Genomic DNA, 18,314 nt, shown 5'->3' with positions numbered 1-18,314 from the left:
AGGTTGCACCGGAAATGAAGCAGACAGGGCTGCCGAGCATCCGAGAGCTGAGCTGGAGGCGGTGCGAGGCGGCCGGGAAGAGAGGCGCCTGCGTCTTCCCGGGCCTCAATGCCTTCTGAGTTTCGAGCTGACACCGAGCAGCGATGTCTCGAAAAGGACGGGACTGTGCTGTCTCAGTGGTGTGCCTCCTCTGATCAGTCTGCTCCGGATGGGTTACCACGACAGCTTCAGACTTTCCTGTGCAAGAAGATGTGGGGACCTTTCCTTTCTTCACACTGTGATGCCGCTTCCTGTGCTGACTTCTCCTGTCTGTGGGGAGTTTTGAGCTCTCAGTCGGACTGTGCCAAAATCTCTGAGACGAGTCAGCCAACCAAGGCCACAAGAAACAGAGCCTCATTGAAGTTTGCTCTCAGAAAGTCCTGTTTTTGAAGGAACTCAGTGTTTAAACAAGCTGGCTTGAAAAATGACAAAAAATGAAGCATTGTCTGTTCATTCTTTGTGGTTGTCAGCAGTCCCCTGGGATCCTAGATGAGGACACGCAACTCCGGACAGAGTCTCAGATGACCAGAATTTCACCTTGACCAGAGGAATGTGGTCTCTGGGCATCTCAGGAAATACTTCTGAGCTTCATTTGACTGTGTATGGAGCTGTTTACATCTACTCCACACACCGGTAAGGTCATTGGGAAGTGTGGATGAGGCAGGACAAGGGGAATGATTTGTCAAGTTCACATGAGACCATGCATGTGAGGGACAGAGATCAGAGGAGTTCAAATTAGAACCCTGTTACACTGGATAAACCACTTAACCCTTGATCTTGAGATGTTTCATCTACAGAATCAAGAAGTTTCACGATAAACAGAAGACCACACAGGTCCTTCTGAATAGCAAAAGAGTTATGTGAATGTGGTCCACTCTTGTCCAATTCTAAAGTGAGATATTAATATGAATGTGTTTGGTGATTAGCTTAGAGCAAAGCTGGAGGTCAGAGGCCTGGTGCCAGTTGCGGACACCAGGAGGCCCTCCTTCTCCAGAGCTCACTGAGAGGTCTAGAGCGCAAACTCTCCATCACCTTCTCATTGAGGAGACCTCACGATATATAACAGGAGGTTAGAAAGAACAGTGAAGGAAGCTTTTTCAGGGGCTCATCCCAAATAGGGGGGGTCACCTTTAACTCCTCTCTCTTGCCTCACATCTGGGCTGTCTGCAAATTTGGTCATCTCTATCTTCAGAAGATCCCAGCTGTTCACTGCCTCCACAGCTTCCATCCCAGTGTAAGGTACCATGATGTCCCCCTGCACCTCTGAAGCACCTCTGAATCAGCTTCTCGCTTCCACCTTTGCTTTTTCCTGTCCATTCTCTTCACAGCAGCCAGATCCATCATTGTCAAAATGTTAAAAGGGACATCATCAGCCTCCTGCTCAAAAACCCAGGACTGTTTCAAGCAGAGTAAAATCCGAAATCCTCATCACAGCCAGAGGGATCTTGATGACTTGGTTCCAGGCTGCTCCAGAAGACGTCTCCTTCACTTCCTACCACCCCCACTCCCTCTGCTTCAGGGGCATTGGCTACTTCACTCTTCCTGGAAATACACACACATGATCCTGCCTTTCTAATGGGAAAGAACAAATCTTACTCCATATTGGATCTGTTTCTTTTGTTTAAACTTTGTATTCTATAGTTTGTGTTACAAGAACATTGCCTGTAGCTTGAAATACACAGGATAGCCCATTCTCAAGGCTCTGACCTTTAAAGTCATAAGGGTTTTCCATTCATACAGAGATAAAAAGTTGCAGAACAGAGAATAACATTTCTCTTATTGGAGTTTACAGGAACATTGTGACTCAACCTACCTATGTGGACAGCTGCAAGAACAAAAGATCCCAACCCCAAGAAGTTTGCAACAACCAACCACACCCTCTCCCCTTTTAGTATAAAAGAAACCTGAATTCCAACACTGGTAAGATGGTTCTTTGGGACACCAGTTCACTATCTCCTTAGTCTTCAGGCTTTCTGAATAAAGGCACTATTCCTTACCCCAAGAACTCATGTCTTGATTTATTGGCCTGTAGTGTGACAAGCAGTATGAACCGGAGCTCAGTAACACCTTGGAACAGTTTGTCTCAATGTTTCCTCTACTGCTGCTGCTAAGTCACTTCAGTCGTGTCCAACTCTGTGCGACCCCCTAGATGGCAGCCCACCAGGCTCGCCCATCCCTGGGATTCTCCAGGCAAGAACACTGGAGTGGGTTGCCATTTCCTTCTCCAATGCATGAAAGTGAAAAGTGAAAGTGAAGTCACTCAGTTGTGTCCGACTCTTTGCGACCCCATGGACTGCAGCCTACCAGGCTCCTCCGTCCATGGGATTTTCCAGGCAAGAGTACTGGAGTGGGGTGCCATTCCTCTACTGGAAACACTCTTTTCTGGGAAGCCCCAAGAGTCCATGTCCTCCCTGAGAGTCTTGCTGAAATGTCAGCTTTACAGAGAGGTGCAGCCCTAATTATAATAGTGTGGGTACATGCATGTACACATATGCATGCCTACATGCACACAATGTATGTTTACCCTCCATCTCCTTACCTGCTTTATTTTTCTTCATACACTTACTGTCACCTTCTATATATCATTCATTTATTTTTCTGTTGTCTGTTCCCCACCTCCTCCCCCAATCAGAATACAAACTTCCTAAGAGCATAGTCCTGATATACTCAATTCATTATTCTACCCCCATTGTCCAGAATACTGTATGATACATATCAGGTGTTTAATAAATTCCTATTGTAGAAATGACAGCATGAATGAATTATTTCAGATACTACAAGTCATAAAAGTCATGAAGCTGTTTTAAAAAAAGTGACTAATTTGCCATAATAATGCAGAAAGTAGACATGACCTTAGCCAGCAGGTCCTAGGGTACAGACAGTCACATTAACCTTGATGTCACAAGAACGACCCTATGTTGTGTAGCTAAATCTTCCACTGTCATGTAAAGAGGCAACCATGACCCCTCCCCCATTAGAAAGAACCATCCCTTAAAATCATTAGGAAGCAACCAGGCTAAATTTATAGATATGCAGCCTGTGTTCTTCTCCATGCTAGAGCTAATAAGCTTTCCCTGTCACTTTCCCTGAGATTTCACCCCTCCTGCTTCCTCAACTATGTCTCAGGAAGCAATTTCATGCCACACAGAATATGAATCTAACAGGTGAATTTCCATCCTGGGGACAGTTCTCTTACTACTCATGTGGAAGAAAATGTAAACAAAGCTACAGTAAAGTCTTCCTTTTGAGGCTGAGAACAGTCAGCAGAAAAAGCAAGAGAGAACTGTAAAAAAAAAAAAAGCTATTTGGGACATTGCAAAATAAATAAACATCCCTCATTTCTTTAAAAGTTGCATAATATTCAGTAGAATGTATGTATCGTAATGTATTCAGTCTTTACATTGTTGATGCAGTTTTTCAGCTTTTCATTTTCTTCCTCTGCAAAGCTGTAGTAAACACTTTGCTACATAATATCATTATTTTCTTGTGCTTTTATTTCTGTAGGCAAGAGTCCCTGAAGTGGGATTTCTTGGGCAAAGGGTATCAATATTTCTGTTTTTTAATTTTCATCAGTATTTCCAGTTTCCCCAAACGTGGAAGCAATTTCCTCTCCCACCAGAAATGTATGAAAGTCTCCTCTTTTGCCTCCCCCTAAAATCTTACCATGTTGTATTGCCAATGCGATAACTGAAAAAAAAGGCTATTCAATTTTTAATTGCATTTTTCCTACATGTGTTTGAGCATCTTTTTCTAAATTTTCTGACTTTTTGCGGATCTTCTCTGAAACGTCCTATTTATTGGAATGATTAGTCTTTCATTTTAATTTATCAGTTGGAAGAGTTATTTGAACAGTTGAGACTGCAATATTTTCTTGGAATTTCTGTTGTAATTATGATAGACAGTTTGATTTTTACTTTACTAATGTTATGTTTACCATACTCTTTTAAAAATTTTTATACAGTTAAATGTCTTTATTTTAAGATGGCTTCTGAGATTCCTGCCTTGTTTGAGAGTGCTCCATCATCCCAAAGTTGTAAAAATATTCTCCTACAATTTGTTCCAATACCATCATATTTTTATTTATGTCCATAATGCATCTGGAATTTACATTGTGTGTGGAGTCAGGAAGGGATGTCACATGTTCTTCCACATAGGTAGCAATTATTACAGTAGGATATAGTAAAAAACTATCCCAAATTAAAATGCAATTTTGACCACATGATAAACTTCCAACTATACCTAGATGCAATTTCTGGGTTTTTTCTCAGGTGCTCTGATGTAAACAGCTTCCCTGAAAACCATTAAGATCACCTGAAAGAAGATGCATTTTGCTGACAGAATTGGTCAGATAGTGGGCCACACACTGTGTCAAATTTTCAGGCAGAAGTTCTCTTACTTGAAGGTTTGCCCTCATTAAAGGCCCTTGATGAGATATCCATTGGACTCTTACATGCACCAAACAGACTTCTAAGTAATTTTTATAATTTCTTCTTTTACTCCTTATATTAACCTTATAAGACAATTATTACATTAAAGCCCATCTTGTATATTTAAAAAACTGAAAACTAGAGACTTTAGTTGTTCAGACTTACAAAGATGGTAAATATTGGGGCTGAGATTTGGAGCTTACAGTGGTATTCCAGAGTCTGTGCTCGTAACAGCGGGACTCTACCAACAATGTACTTTTGCTGTTGTATCTTTTTTAATTATTTTACTTCTTAAAAAAAAATGGAGTATAATTGCTTTACAATGTTGTGTTAGTTTCTGCTGTCCAACAGTGTGAATCAGCTATATGCATACATACAGTCCTGCCCTTTTGAACCTCCTCATCCCACCCCCATCTCACCCTTCTTAGGTCATCACAGCGCTGAGCTGACTGCTCTACAGCAGCTTCCCACTAGCTATCTATTTTACACAGGGCAGTATATGTTAAACGTTCCACTTATCATAATAAAGAAGGTACACAGTGAATATCTGTTTGACTGGGTGGAGCTGAATTCTTCTCCCATAGCCCCTTAGAATAAATTTGGCTCCATCAACTATGGTTGATGAAGGCCCAAATGACCTCTGCTTCCTTCATGTGCCTGCAAAAAATTCTATCAGAAAACAAAGTGTGAGTGGAATTTAGATAACAGTTTAAGACCTCATGATTGGACTAGATCTTTAGCTTAAAAAAAGAATAAAACAATTTTTTCATGCTACAGTCTTCTAGCATTTGGAAATAATGACCTGAAATGAGTTTGCTTCTTGAAAACCCTGAGTAATTTCAAAACAAGGTAATTTCAGGAGCTGCCAAGGAACAGCCGTAATGACTTCTGCTAGAGACTCTTCTTCTCACCGGGAAATGATTGAAGACAAGGAGATAACCTCTCATTAATTCCTTGTTAACTATTTTAATCAGGATTACAGCCCTGTCTCTCTCCCAGCATGGACAGTTACCAGCAGGTTTTGGTGCTCCAATTCATTAAGCTGACAAGGTGGAAAGGTCTGGATAGAAAGAGAGGTCGCGTTTATACCCCTACTCCATCACAGGGGCCATATTTAATGAAAACCTGACCCCCCCGCACCCCACCCCCAACCCCCTTTTCTCAGAGAGGTAATTTCTATTTCCAGTTTATTGCCACACATTCTTCAAAAGCTGGACACAAATGACTTATTTCGATGAGTTCTCACATGGCTGCTCTGTGGCTTGGAGCAAGAGAGCCGTGCCGGGTGTCCTGGCAGCCAGACGCTAGCAGCTCCTATCTCGGCATCCAGAGCCATTCACCGCCGGGAAGAGCCTGCCCCCACCCCTAGGGTGATGGGGTATCCAGCCTCCTCAGGTTCACCCCTCTGGGACAGACACTAGTCCACATCCACTGCCCAGAGCTTCAGGAAACTCTGCGCTTGTGTGGAGGGCGGGGGGCATTCTGCAGCCGTGAAAACCAGCAAGAGAGGATAGCGCCATGGGATTCCCCTGTAGTCAACGCTGCAGCTCTCACTCAACCAGAGTCATGGCCCTGCGGAGACACACCTCTTCCCGATTTTTAGTGCATGTCGGGTAAACAAGGCACCACGCTCCTACTTCAGGCTGCCACACACGACTGGGGACTGAGCAACCGACCGCTGTGGGGGCTGGCTCAGGGACGTGTGCACGTGGCCCAGTCACAGCCAATAAGACCCACCTGAAGGGCTTCCCGGGCGTTCACATAGTGTAGTAACGCCCACCCTCCCCGCGACCGGGACACGCACATGCCGCCGGGAACAGCTGCAGAGTCCGCATCTCCAATCAGCTGCCTGCTATTATGTGTGAACTTGGCTTGTTATCTCACCTGTCTGGACCTCAATTTCTTTATTTCTGGTATAGAAATAATCTAAGTGTGGGTCTCACATGGAAAATGTAAAGATGGAAGAAGTTACTGTGTGTAAAGTAATAAAATGTTACACAGCAAATTAAAAGCCGATCGAAGTATTATCTTTTTTTTTCTTTCCCAGGGGCTTCTAGGAAAGAAATTCTCACCCTTTTCCATGGGATTTGAAGCCCAGAAAATGTAAGGCCTAGAAATGCCATGTCAACTTAGGGAAGCAACTGTCTGAAAATAAAGCCTATGTGGAGTTTCATTATTTAAGAGAACTTAGGAGAGAGTGAAAACTGGTCCTGCTGATGTCATTTGAGGCACAGATCAAGCTGTGCCTAAAGCCAGCCCTTTTCCTTGGCATTCTCTTTTTCTTAAAGCTGGTATGATTTGTTTTTTCTGGAAATTTTACCCTAACTCTTAGTTGCTTTTCTCTGTGGGGTGCAGCCTTGACTAATTCTGGCTTTGTGTTCTGCTGACTCAGTGGAGCAAAGCCTAGGAAAGAAAGGCAGGAGGTGTCCTTCACACTCATATAGAACTACAGTGCTTGAAAGCTGATTCAGGAGGGACATGGACTTTTGAGTATAACAGAGTTGCCTGGGTCTCCATTCCTTCAAGCTGAAAGAATAATATTTCACAGCATCTAAAATTTCTACATGAATTGGCAGGTGGGCAGAATACATACTGATGAGATTAAAAGAAGTAACCTACAAGGAACAGCAAAACCCTGAGCCCAGATGCTCACCTAGAGGGGCATAATTGTGAACAGTAATGATATGCAAAAAGCACATAGACACTCAGATGGTCTCAGAGGGTGGGGAGAAGAAGAGGTTGCCAAGTCACCTTTGGATGGATTCAAGGATCATGGCACCAGTAAGACACATGTGGGTTCATATACATTGCTTTTGAGTTGTGATACTGGAGAGGACTCTTGAATGTCCCTTGGATTGCAAGGAGATAAACCAGTAAGTCATAAAGGAAATCAACCCTGAATATTCATTGGAGGAACTTTTGCTGAAGCTGAAGCTCTGATAGTTTAACCAGCTGATGCAAAGAGCTGACTCGTTGGAAAAGACCCTGATGTTAGGAAAGAGTGAAGGTGAAAGGAGAAGAGGGTGACAGAGGTTAAGATGGTTAGATAGCATCATTGACTCAATGGACATGAATTTGAGCAAATCAGGGAGATAGTGGAGGACAGAGGAGCCTGGCATGCTCCGTGGGGTCACAGAGAGTCTGACATGACTTAGTGACTGAATAACAACAACATGCATTAATCTGCTCAGATACCCAGAGCTGTGCTAGAATCCCAACATCAGCCTGCAGAAATCTATCTTATCCTTCTTTACCTTTCTGAACTACAAGTGGTTCCATTTTCAGACCCAAATTCACTTTAAAAGTATCATTTTTTATTTCTTTATTCATGTGGTTGCTTTGACCAACAATATGCACACACACACACACACACACACACACACACACACAGACACCCCGCTCCTCTCGGATTTCTAAATATTTTAAGAAATATTTCACCTTATTCAATTCTCAAATAACTTCAGCCTACAGCATTCTTCTTTCCATGAAATTCCATCAGTTAAATTAATTTCTCCAGAAATATGTGTGTGTTAGGTCCTGTTTCTGCAGACACTGGGAGAACAGAAGCAAAAGTCTTGCTTAATGGAGTAATGGTGGTGTTTAAGGACTTCCTCCATCCTCTGCAACAGAGAGCCCAGATTGGTAGCACTAGTCAATTTTCATGGTGTAAAGACATCCACTATGGCCAATTTCAAACTACCAACATAAGTTAGTGAAAGAAGGGTAATAGTATACTATCATGTAATATTTCCGCTCTAAAGACACAATAAATATGAATAACATCTAGAGCGTGAATAAGAATAAGATATTAAAAAGCAAGTAGAAAATGAAAAGGACTAAGTATTTATTACCTTTACTTTCAATGTACTTCATTTAATCATGAGTTCATATACTTTAATTTCAATAATGGCTGCATTTCAAAACCAGCTCTCAAAATTCTTGGAAATTTAACAGGTGGCTCCCATGACCCAGTACAAGCTGGATACCACTGTCCCTTCTCTATTGGTCCATGCCTTCTAGAAGATATTTAAAACAAACAGGTAAACAAAATGCTAAATAATTAAAACAACATCTAAAATAAATATGTATTAAAATATATGATGGTACATCTGAATATAATATAATGTTATGTGTCATTATGTGTGTTTGCTGTGTTTACTCAGTCATGTTCAACTCTTTAAGGCCTCATGAACTGTAGCCCTCTAGGCTCCTCTGTCTATGGAATTCTCCAGGCAAGATGCTGGAGTGGGTTTCCTTGCCCTCCTTCAGGGGATCTTCCCAACCCAGGGATTGAACCCAGGTCTCCAACATTGCAGGTGGATTGTTTACCATCTGAGCCATCAGGGAAGTCTGGTGTATGTCATTATATATCAGTTAAAAATAATTAATAAATAAATGATTCTCTTAGCATATTAAAAAGCAGAGACAGCACTTTGCCAACAAAGTTTCCTATAGTCAAAGCTATGGTTTTTCTAGTAGTCATGTACAGATGTGAGAGTTGGTCCATAAAGAAGGCTGAGCACCAAAGAATTGATGCTTTCAAACTGTGGTGCTGGAGAAGACTCTTGAAAGTCCCTTGGATCTCCCTATTAGGAGATCCAGCCAGTCAATCCAATCCTAAAGGAAATCACACCTGAATATTCATTGGAAGGACTGATGCTGAAGCTGAAGTTTCAATACTTTGGCCACCAGATGCAGAGACTCACTGGATGATTCCCAGACTCATTCCCTGATGCTGGGAAAGATTGAGGGCAGTAGGAGAAGGGGGAAACAGATGATGAGATGGTTGGATGACGTCACTGACTTGATGGACATGGGTTTGAGCAAACTCCGGAAGACAGTGAAGGACAGGGAAGCCAAGCATGCTGCAGTCCATGGGGCTGCAAAGAGTTGGATACAACTTAGCAACTAAACAATAGCAACAACAAAATATATCTAATGACAATAAATATCGTGTTGGACAAAAAGTTTGTTCAGGTTTTTCCATAAGATATAATGAAAAAATGAACCCTTTGGCCAATCCAATATTATGAAAAAAAAAATCAGGATAAGAAGATATTGAGCATCAGGAAAATGGGAGTTTATTTTAGGTAGAGTGAACAAGAAAGACTTGTCAGAAGAGTGGCAAACCTTCTCTTAAATTAGTAAAGGAGTAAAAAATAAAGAGAAAATCCAGTGGAGAGAACAGCATGTGCAAAGGCCTCAAGGGAGAGGTAAGCTTTATGTATTCAGAAATAACAAAGCTAGTATGACTAGAGAAGAGTACACATGTGAAGGATGCTAGGAGAGGCAGCTGAAGAGACAATCACGGTCTTGGTCACATGGAGTCTTGTAAGCCACAGAAAGGAATTGCCCTTTATAGGCTGGGAATCCATTGGAAGGATGTCCAGTGGGAGTAACTTTCCTAGTAACCGTTATTCAGTTCAGTCGTGTCCAACTCTTTGCGACACCATGGACTGAAGCACACCAGGCCTCCCTGTTCATCACTCCTTGCTCAAACCCATGTCCATCGAGTCGGTGATGCCATCCAATCATCTCATCCTCTGTTGTACCCTTCTCCTCCTGCCTTCAATTTTGCCCAGCACCAGGGTCTTTTCAAATGAGTCAGTTCTTCACATCAGGTGGCCAAAGTATTGGAGTTTCAGCTTCAGCATCAGTCCTTCCAATGAATATTCAGGACTGATTTCATTTAGGATGGACTGGTTGGATCTCCTTGCAGTCCAAGGGACTCTCAAGAGTCTTCTCCAACACCACAGTTCAAAAGCATCAATTCTTTGGCACTTAGATTTTTTTAGAGTCCAACTCACATCCATACATGACTACTGGAAAAACCATAGCTTTGACTAGACTGACCTTTGTCAGCAAAGTAATGTCTCTGTTTTTTAATATACTGTCTAGGTTGGCCATAGCTTTTCTTCCAAGGAGCAAGCGTCTTTTAATTTCATAGCTGCAGTCACCATCTGCAGTGATTTTGGAGCCCCAAAAAATTCTCTTACTGTTTCCATTGTTTCCCCTTTTATTTTCCATGAAGTGATGGGACCGGATGCCATGACCTCAGTTTTTTGAATGTTGAGTTTTAAGCCAAATTTTTCACTCTCCTCTTTCACTTTCATCAAGAGGCTCTTTAGTTCTTCTTTGCTTTCTGCCATACGGGTGGTGTCATCTGCGTATCTCAGGTTATTGATATTTCTCCCGGCAATCTTGGTTCCAGCTTGTGCTTCATCCAGCCCAGCATTTCACATGATGTACTCTGCATATAAGTTAAATAAGCAGGGTGACAATATGTTAAAAAAAAATAAAGCAAAGACAAATAGGTAAAATTATTTTAATTATACTTAACCCAGTATTTCCAAAATATTCTTATTTCAGCATTATTATAAGGTTGGGCCTTGACAAATTTTAAATGGTTTCTGAAAGAGAAATAGGTCTTTAGCTACTTTATAAATGATACTCTCTTTCCTTCATGCAGAGAATTTCAATTCTATGCAGGTGGTGTCATTTCTACCAGTTAATCAATAGAGGAAAACCACTATTGATTTTATTCAATATATTCGTACCTCCAGATTCTATGAAATACTTCAGAAGCATGATCTTCTGCCCATATTGTACCAAAATAATGCAGTTAGCAGTAATAAAACTCTGTTGGGGGGAGCACAAAGTCATTAGACACTTATAGCCCCCACAGTGAGGCAGGTGATAATGGATAGTTAGATGTCTCTTGGTCTCTGATCTTGGCATAATGTCCCTCTCTTGGGATTCCACTCTCTCAGGGTCTTGGAACACAGCTCATATGCAGCAGCCTGAATCCTGCTTTTATGATGTGTGACAGCAGATGCTTAACTTAACAGCCTCTTTATTCTCTTCCTTGTACAAATGCAGTGCCTTGGCACCCATCTTTCTATTGAATTGCTGTCAGGTAAGGCTTTGCCCAAGGTCAACATAACAAGACTCTGCCAGCTACCACAGCTGATGTTAATACATTCGGAGGATTTATGTCAGATTCCAGCTGCTAAAGATTGAGCTGATAATCGTAGGTATTTCGCAGAGGCATTAGCATTTCTGTCTGTGCAGATTTCAATGCCCTATTAACTATTCTGAGGAATGTTTACCCAGTGGGGGAAAGTACTGAGTTGAGTTAGGGATTCCTCACTGCCTACCACATGCAATGTCATAGAAATCTCTACTGCTTTCTGCACAGAGAAATTAACCAGGGTGGCACATCGTTATGGCTCCTAATGAATATACATACTCGAACATGAAGAATCCAAAAATCATTAGAGCCGAGAGAGAAAAAACATGCTTCCAAGTACGATCCCTCTGTGGAGGCCCTCAGGAATGATTTTCTTGGAACAGTGAATGATGATTTTCTGTATATTTTCTGTATACTTCCAAAGAATGTAAAATCTGGCCCATTCTCCAGAATGCATACCAATAATAGCTACAGTATAGGCTGTCTTTGGGAGACTCTCTATTTAAATGCAAACAGCTACAAGAAGAAAACACAACTGTGGATAAATAATAATTCAAAAGGCCTGAGCAAAGTGAAAAGGAGTTCACAAAGGTCAATTTTTTTAAAAATGTCATTTTAACTATTTGAAAAGAAATACAGAACTCTTTTTAGGTACCAGAGATGAAAATTGATCACACTTGGTTTTTCTGACTCCCAGGGTGTTCTATGATTGGCCTTCTCTGGCGGCCCAGACAGTAAAGAATCTGCCTGCAATGCAGGAGACCTGGGTTAGACCCCTGGGTTGGAAGATCCCCTGGAGAGGGGAATAGCTGCCCACTCCAGTATTTTTGCCTGGAGAATTCCATGTACAGAGAAGCCTAGTGGGCTACAGTCCTTGCTTTATGATTATCAAATGATGAGGCTAATGTTTAATACTAGCCACTGAATTCTACAAAGGAATTAGAGGCAGCTGCTGCAGTAGTAATTTTATGGTCAATAAATATATGACTCTTCTTGGGGAAAAAACAGTTAACTCTTTTCTTAATAATGGTTGGTTTGAATAATCATCCATTACACTAGAAAGAACTAGCATACTTGAATTGGCACCTTTTGGAAGATCAGAGAAGGCAATGGCACCCCACTCCAGTACTCTTGCCTGGAAAATCCCATGGACGGAGGAGCCTGGTAGGCTACAGTCCATGGGGTCACTAAGGGTCGGACACGACTGAGCAACTTCACTTTCACTTTTCCCTTTCATGCACTGGAGAAGGAAATGGCAACCCACTCCAGTGTTCTTGCCTGGAGAATCCCAGGGATGGCGGAGCCTGGTGGGCTGCCGTCTATGGGGTCGCACAGAGTTGGACACGACTGAAGCGACTTAGCAGCAGCAGGAAGGTCAGTTCTTATAGGTCACCAGCTGACTCCCTCAGCGGGGCTGTGCATTCCCTGATGAACTTTATGCCTCATGAGACCCTAAGATTCTGGGAGATGAGAGTAAGAACTATCTACCATGTTTTTATATCCTCCAAACTTCCCAGCACATTGTAATGCCCAGAATTAATCCTCTCAAATAAGTCTAACAGAATTACCATCATGAAATTTCCATTATAGGAATTGTAAGAAACATAGATCAGATTTTTAATGGTTGAATATTTGTTAAAGCCTCTTGTTTTCACACACGCTCATAGTTTCTTTTTTAAAAAAATTATTTTATATCGGAGCATAGTTGATTTAATAAGGTGTTAGTTTCAGGTGTAGAGCATGGTGATTCAGTTATATATACACATGTATCTATTCTTTTTCAAATTCTTTTTCCATTTAGATTATTACAGAATACTGAGCAGAATTTCCTGTGCTGTGCTTGTTGCTTATCTGTTTTAAATATAGCAGTGTGGACATGTCAATCCAAAACTCCAACACTCATAGTCTTCATTCAAGATTTCTATTTAAGATCCTGAGCCTGTCTGTGAATGTTTTCTACTCACCTGTTGTTGGAGATTCTGAAGGGTATAAGGAGTTGGCTGTTCTTTGGACCAAAAATATAGCCACTCTGAGGATGTCTTTAGGAGTTCACTCAGCTCCCTCTTTTGTAAAAAAGAAAAAAAAGAAAGAAAGAAAAGGCAACTGTGAAAAGCAGATACTTATTACATACTCCTCACCAAATGTAGAACTTTAGAAATGTTTACTCTACCTCTAATTTCAACCCACCATAGCACAACAGGTGAAATATACTTTCTTCTAATATTTCAGATTCTCTTAGGAACTCTGCCTTCCACTTCATCAAATGCAAATTGAATCCCTATTATGAGTAAGGCAGAGTGCTCCATGCTATAGTACATGCAGAGATGTTCATGGCAGAGCCCCAGCCTCACATAGTTGGTCATTCAATGGGAGGAACAAGGCAAGAACTCGTGTAACTTGTCAAAGGACATTTGACAAAACATTTTTCTGAGCAAAAGAAGACTGACTCAAAAATCTTTTATATAATTCCATTAATGTGATGTTCTAGGATAGTCACAACTAATCTATGGTCAAAAAAAAAAAAAAAGAAAAAAATGAGAGCAGTGGTATCCTCTGGGTGCAGAAGTGATTGGTTAAGGGCATAAGGTACTTTCTATTTTGGAAGGTTTTGGGATTACACAGGTGTATGCATTTGTTAAACTCATCATATGATCTACTTTAGATGTGTATAGCCCATTGTATGCAAATTTTACCTAAAATAATCATGAATAAATATGGAACTCTGGTTAATGATATGCTACTGCAGTATTTAGGGAGAAATGTGCAAATTTCCACAATTCTCTTTGAAATGCATAGAAAATAAGATAGGTTGATGGATGGATGCAGGATAGATGGTGGATGAATGGATAGTAGATATATGATAAATCAAATACCATAAACTATTAACGGTAGATAGTAGGTATAATGTAAGAGGGTTCACTATAAAACTCTTTCAATTTTTCTTCATGTTAGAAAGTTTTAATAAAAGTATTGATGGGGGAAAATAGCTTCTTATATAACGAGAAATTGTCAAATGTTTCAAGAAAAACACGTGAAGGATTTTGAATGGTAGAACATCAATAAAGAACATCCATCACTGAGTGAATAACAAAAGCAGAGGGCTAAAGAAGTGAGAAGCATGGTCAGGAAACATGAGCTTGCTCACGTGTAGAACATAAAAGGAAGAGAGTGGAGCCAGGAGGAGTGTAGCTGAGGTCACACCATGGAAGACTTCATGCCAAGCTGGGAATCATGAATTTCCGAATACAGTGAACAGCCCCTGTTGAAGTCTTCTGAGCAAGAGGATCAGGGTGATCATAATTTCCATTTAGCAAGGGGCTTGAGTAATGGAAGAGGAGTAGGGACAGAGAGAGTCACTGTTAAGTGATGGGAGTCTGAACCAGAGGGAAACAGGAGCTAGAAATGTAGTGTCTTGGAGTCACAAAATACTCAGTATGTGGAAGAAGCATGTTTGCAACTCAGAACACTGAGCTGGCCTTGCTTTTGCCTCTAATGACCCGTGTAACATTTGGCCAGTCCTTCTATTTCACTTCTCTGATAGATTGCTTAAGAAATTGTTCCCCAGTTCCCACTTCTCCCTGTTTTCACATCCGGAGCCTTTCTGCTCTTTCCATTAGGAATCTGATTTGGCCTTGCGGCTTGCTCTTGGCAACAGAATGCACTTGAAGTTATAGCCTCAAGGGGATTCACATACTTCCACTCATTTTCATGGCCCCCTATCACGAGTACGTGATCCAGCCCAGCCAGTCTTCTGGAGAATCACCAGCACACAGCCCATCTGGTAAATAAGGCCATCCTAGGCCAACTTACACCTGTTGACTCACAAGCATGACCAAACACGCATGAATGAACCCAGAATCCAGTCTGATTTGAGACCAGAAAAACCCTAGCTAGAAGTTCTAGCTAGACTTGTAGACTCGGGAGGATAAAAAAATATTTAAAGTTACTGAGTTTTTGAAAACTTTTGTTGTGCAGCAAAAGAAAACTGAAACAATATCTTGAGACCTTGAACTTGTCATCTGTAGAGAAGGGAACTAAATGAAATAAATTCTAGGGCTTTTATAATTTTGTGTAGTTTCCCCCTAGCTTCATTATTCTATGATTTCAAGATGAAATGAGGAACTTCATTGTATTGTGAAATATATTGATCTCTTGGACTCTAGAAAGCTGGTGGGCATTAGCTGCAACATATGTACACATAAACAGGTAGGCACATGGAAACATACATGGGCACATAGGTGAGGGTGGAGCAGAGGCCCTGTTAATAGTGCAGGATCCAGAGAAAATGGTTACCTGGCAGACTGGGGTCCATTTTTACTCTGGTCCTGTATTCTAACCCTTTCCTCACTGCAGGTCCTCCTAGACTTCATTTGAGAAATGCATTTTCATTGCTTATATTGATTTTATACCCAAATTTCTCTTTCGTAGAAATGGACAAGACTATTCTAAGCCTTAACAATTGGCTGGGATTTATATAGTCAAATGGATTAAGCCTGTAGAGAAATCATTTGGCTTTCTTTAAAAATAAAGCAACAACAACAAAATCCTACTGTTCACTTAATGGAACAAAATAGTCTCTACCCAAAAGATCTCTCAGGGTCTAAATAATGCATATAATAGTATGGGATTCTATAGATCCAGCTGAACCCATCTATAAGTGCTAAACCTGCCTTAGTCTTTTTTTTTTTTTTAATGATGAGCCATTTAAAGAAACTGAACCATTTACAGTTTCAAACTTCACTAAGTTGGAACAAGTTACTTAACCTTTCCAAATACTTGACAGGGATAAATACTGGAGAGCAAACGGCTAGTGTCATAGGGTTATTGTGATAATTAAATGACACGCACATGGAAACAGTTTGAGACATACTCTGTTGCTCAGTAAATTTCCATTTTTCCTACTTTGCGTATTAATCTATTTCGTATATATCATTCAAAATCTAGCTTAGATGAGGCTTCTTTGTAAACTCTCTATTCACAAGGTCAGCTTATGTTAAAACCTTTTTTCCCCTCTTATTTATTTACACATACATGGGGCCTCCCAGGTGATACAAAAGGTAAAGAACCCATCAGCCAATACAGGAGACATAAGAGCTGGTTCGATCCCTAGGTCAGGAAGATCACCTGGAGGAGGAAATGGCAACCCACTCAAATATGCTTGCCTGGAGAAGCCTGGCAGGCTACAGTCCATAGAGTTGCACAGAGTTGGACACAACTGAGGTGATGTAGATCTCAGGGGTTACACAGGTGTATGCATTTGTTAAACTCATCATATGATCTACGATAGATGTGTACAGCCCATTGTATGCAAATTTTACATCCCTTAGATTTAAGGGACTAGATCCGATAGACAGAGTGCCTGATGAACTATGGACAGAGGTCCGTGACATTGTACAGGAGACAGGGACCAAGACCATCCGCATGGAAAAGAAATGCAAAAAAGCAAACTGGCTGTCTGAGGAGGCCTTACAGATAGCTGGGAAGAGAGGAGAAGTAAAAAGCAAAGGAGAAAGGGAAAGATATTCCCATCTGAATGTAGAGTTCCAAAGAATAGCAAGGAGAGATAAGAAAGCCTCCCTCAGCGATCAGTGCAAAGAAACAGAGGAAAACAACAGATTGGGAAAGACTAGAGATCTCTTCAAGAAAATTAGAGATATCAAAGGGACATTTCATGCAAAGATAGGCTCGATAAAGGACAGAAATGGTAAGGACCTAACAGAAGCACAAGCTATTAAGAAGAGGTGGCAAGAATACACAGAACTGTACAAAAAAGATCTTCACAACCCAGATAATCACAATGGTGTGATCACTCACCTAGAGCCAGACATCCTGGAATGTGAAGTCAAGTGGGCCTTAGAAAGCATCACTATGAACAAAACTAGTGGAGGTGATGGAATTTCAGTTGAGCTATTTCAAATCCTGAAAGATGATGCTGTGAAAGTGCTGCACTTGATATGCCAGCAAATCTGGAAAACTCAGCAGCGGCCACAGGACTGGAAAAGGTCAGTTTTCGTTCCAGTTCCAAAGAAAGGCATTGCCAAAGAATGCTCAAACTACCGCACAATTGCACTCATCTCACATGCTAGTAAAGTAATGCTCAAAATTGTCCAAGCCAGGCTTCAGCAATACGTGAACCATGAACTTCCAGATCTTCAAGCTGGTTTTAGAAAAGGCAGAGGAACCAGAGATCCAATTGCCAACATCCGCTGGATCATCAAAAAAGCAAGAGAGTTCCAGAAAAACATCTATTTCTGCTTTATTGACTATGCCAAAGCCTTTGACTGTGTGGATCACAATAAACTGTGGAAAATTCTGAAAGAGATGGGAATACCAGACCATCTGACCTGTCTCTTGAGAAACCTGTATGCAGGTCCGGAAGCAACAGTTAGAACTGGACATGGAACAACAGACTGGTTCCAAATAGGAAAAGGAGTACATCAAGGCTGTATATCGTCACCCTGCTTGTTTAACTTACATGCAGAGTACATCATGAGAAATGCTGGGCTGGAAGAAACACAAGCTGGAATCAGATTGCAGGGAGAAATATCAATCACCTCAGATATGCAGATGGCACCACCCTTATGGCAGAAAGTGAAGAAGAACTAAAGAGCCTCTTGATGAAAGTGAAGGAGGAGAGTGAAAAAGTTGGCTTAAAGCTCAACATTCAGAAAACTAAGATCATGGCATCTGGTCCCATCACTTCATGGAAAATAGATGGGGAAACAGTGGAAACATTGTCAGACTTTATTTTTTTTGGCTCCAAAATCACTGCTGATGGTGATTGCAGCCATGAAATTAAAAGACACTTACTCTTTGGAAGGAAGGTTATGGCCAACCTAGATAGCATATTTAAAAGTAGAGACATTACTTTGCCAACA

The sequence above is a fragment of the Giraffa tippelskirchi genome, chromosome 13 (genome assembly GCF_054371585.1).
Source record: "Giraffa tippelskirchi isolate mGirTip1 chromosome 13, T2T-mGirTip1v1.2.pri, whole genome shotgun sequence".
NCBI classification, from domain to species: domain Eukaryota; kingdom Metazoa; phylum Chordata; class Mammalia; order Artiodactyla; family Giraffidae; genus Giraffa; species Giraffa tippelskirchi.
Note: the sequence above shows the minus strand (reverse complement) of the source record.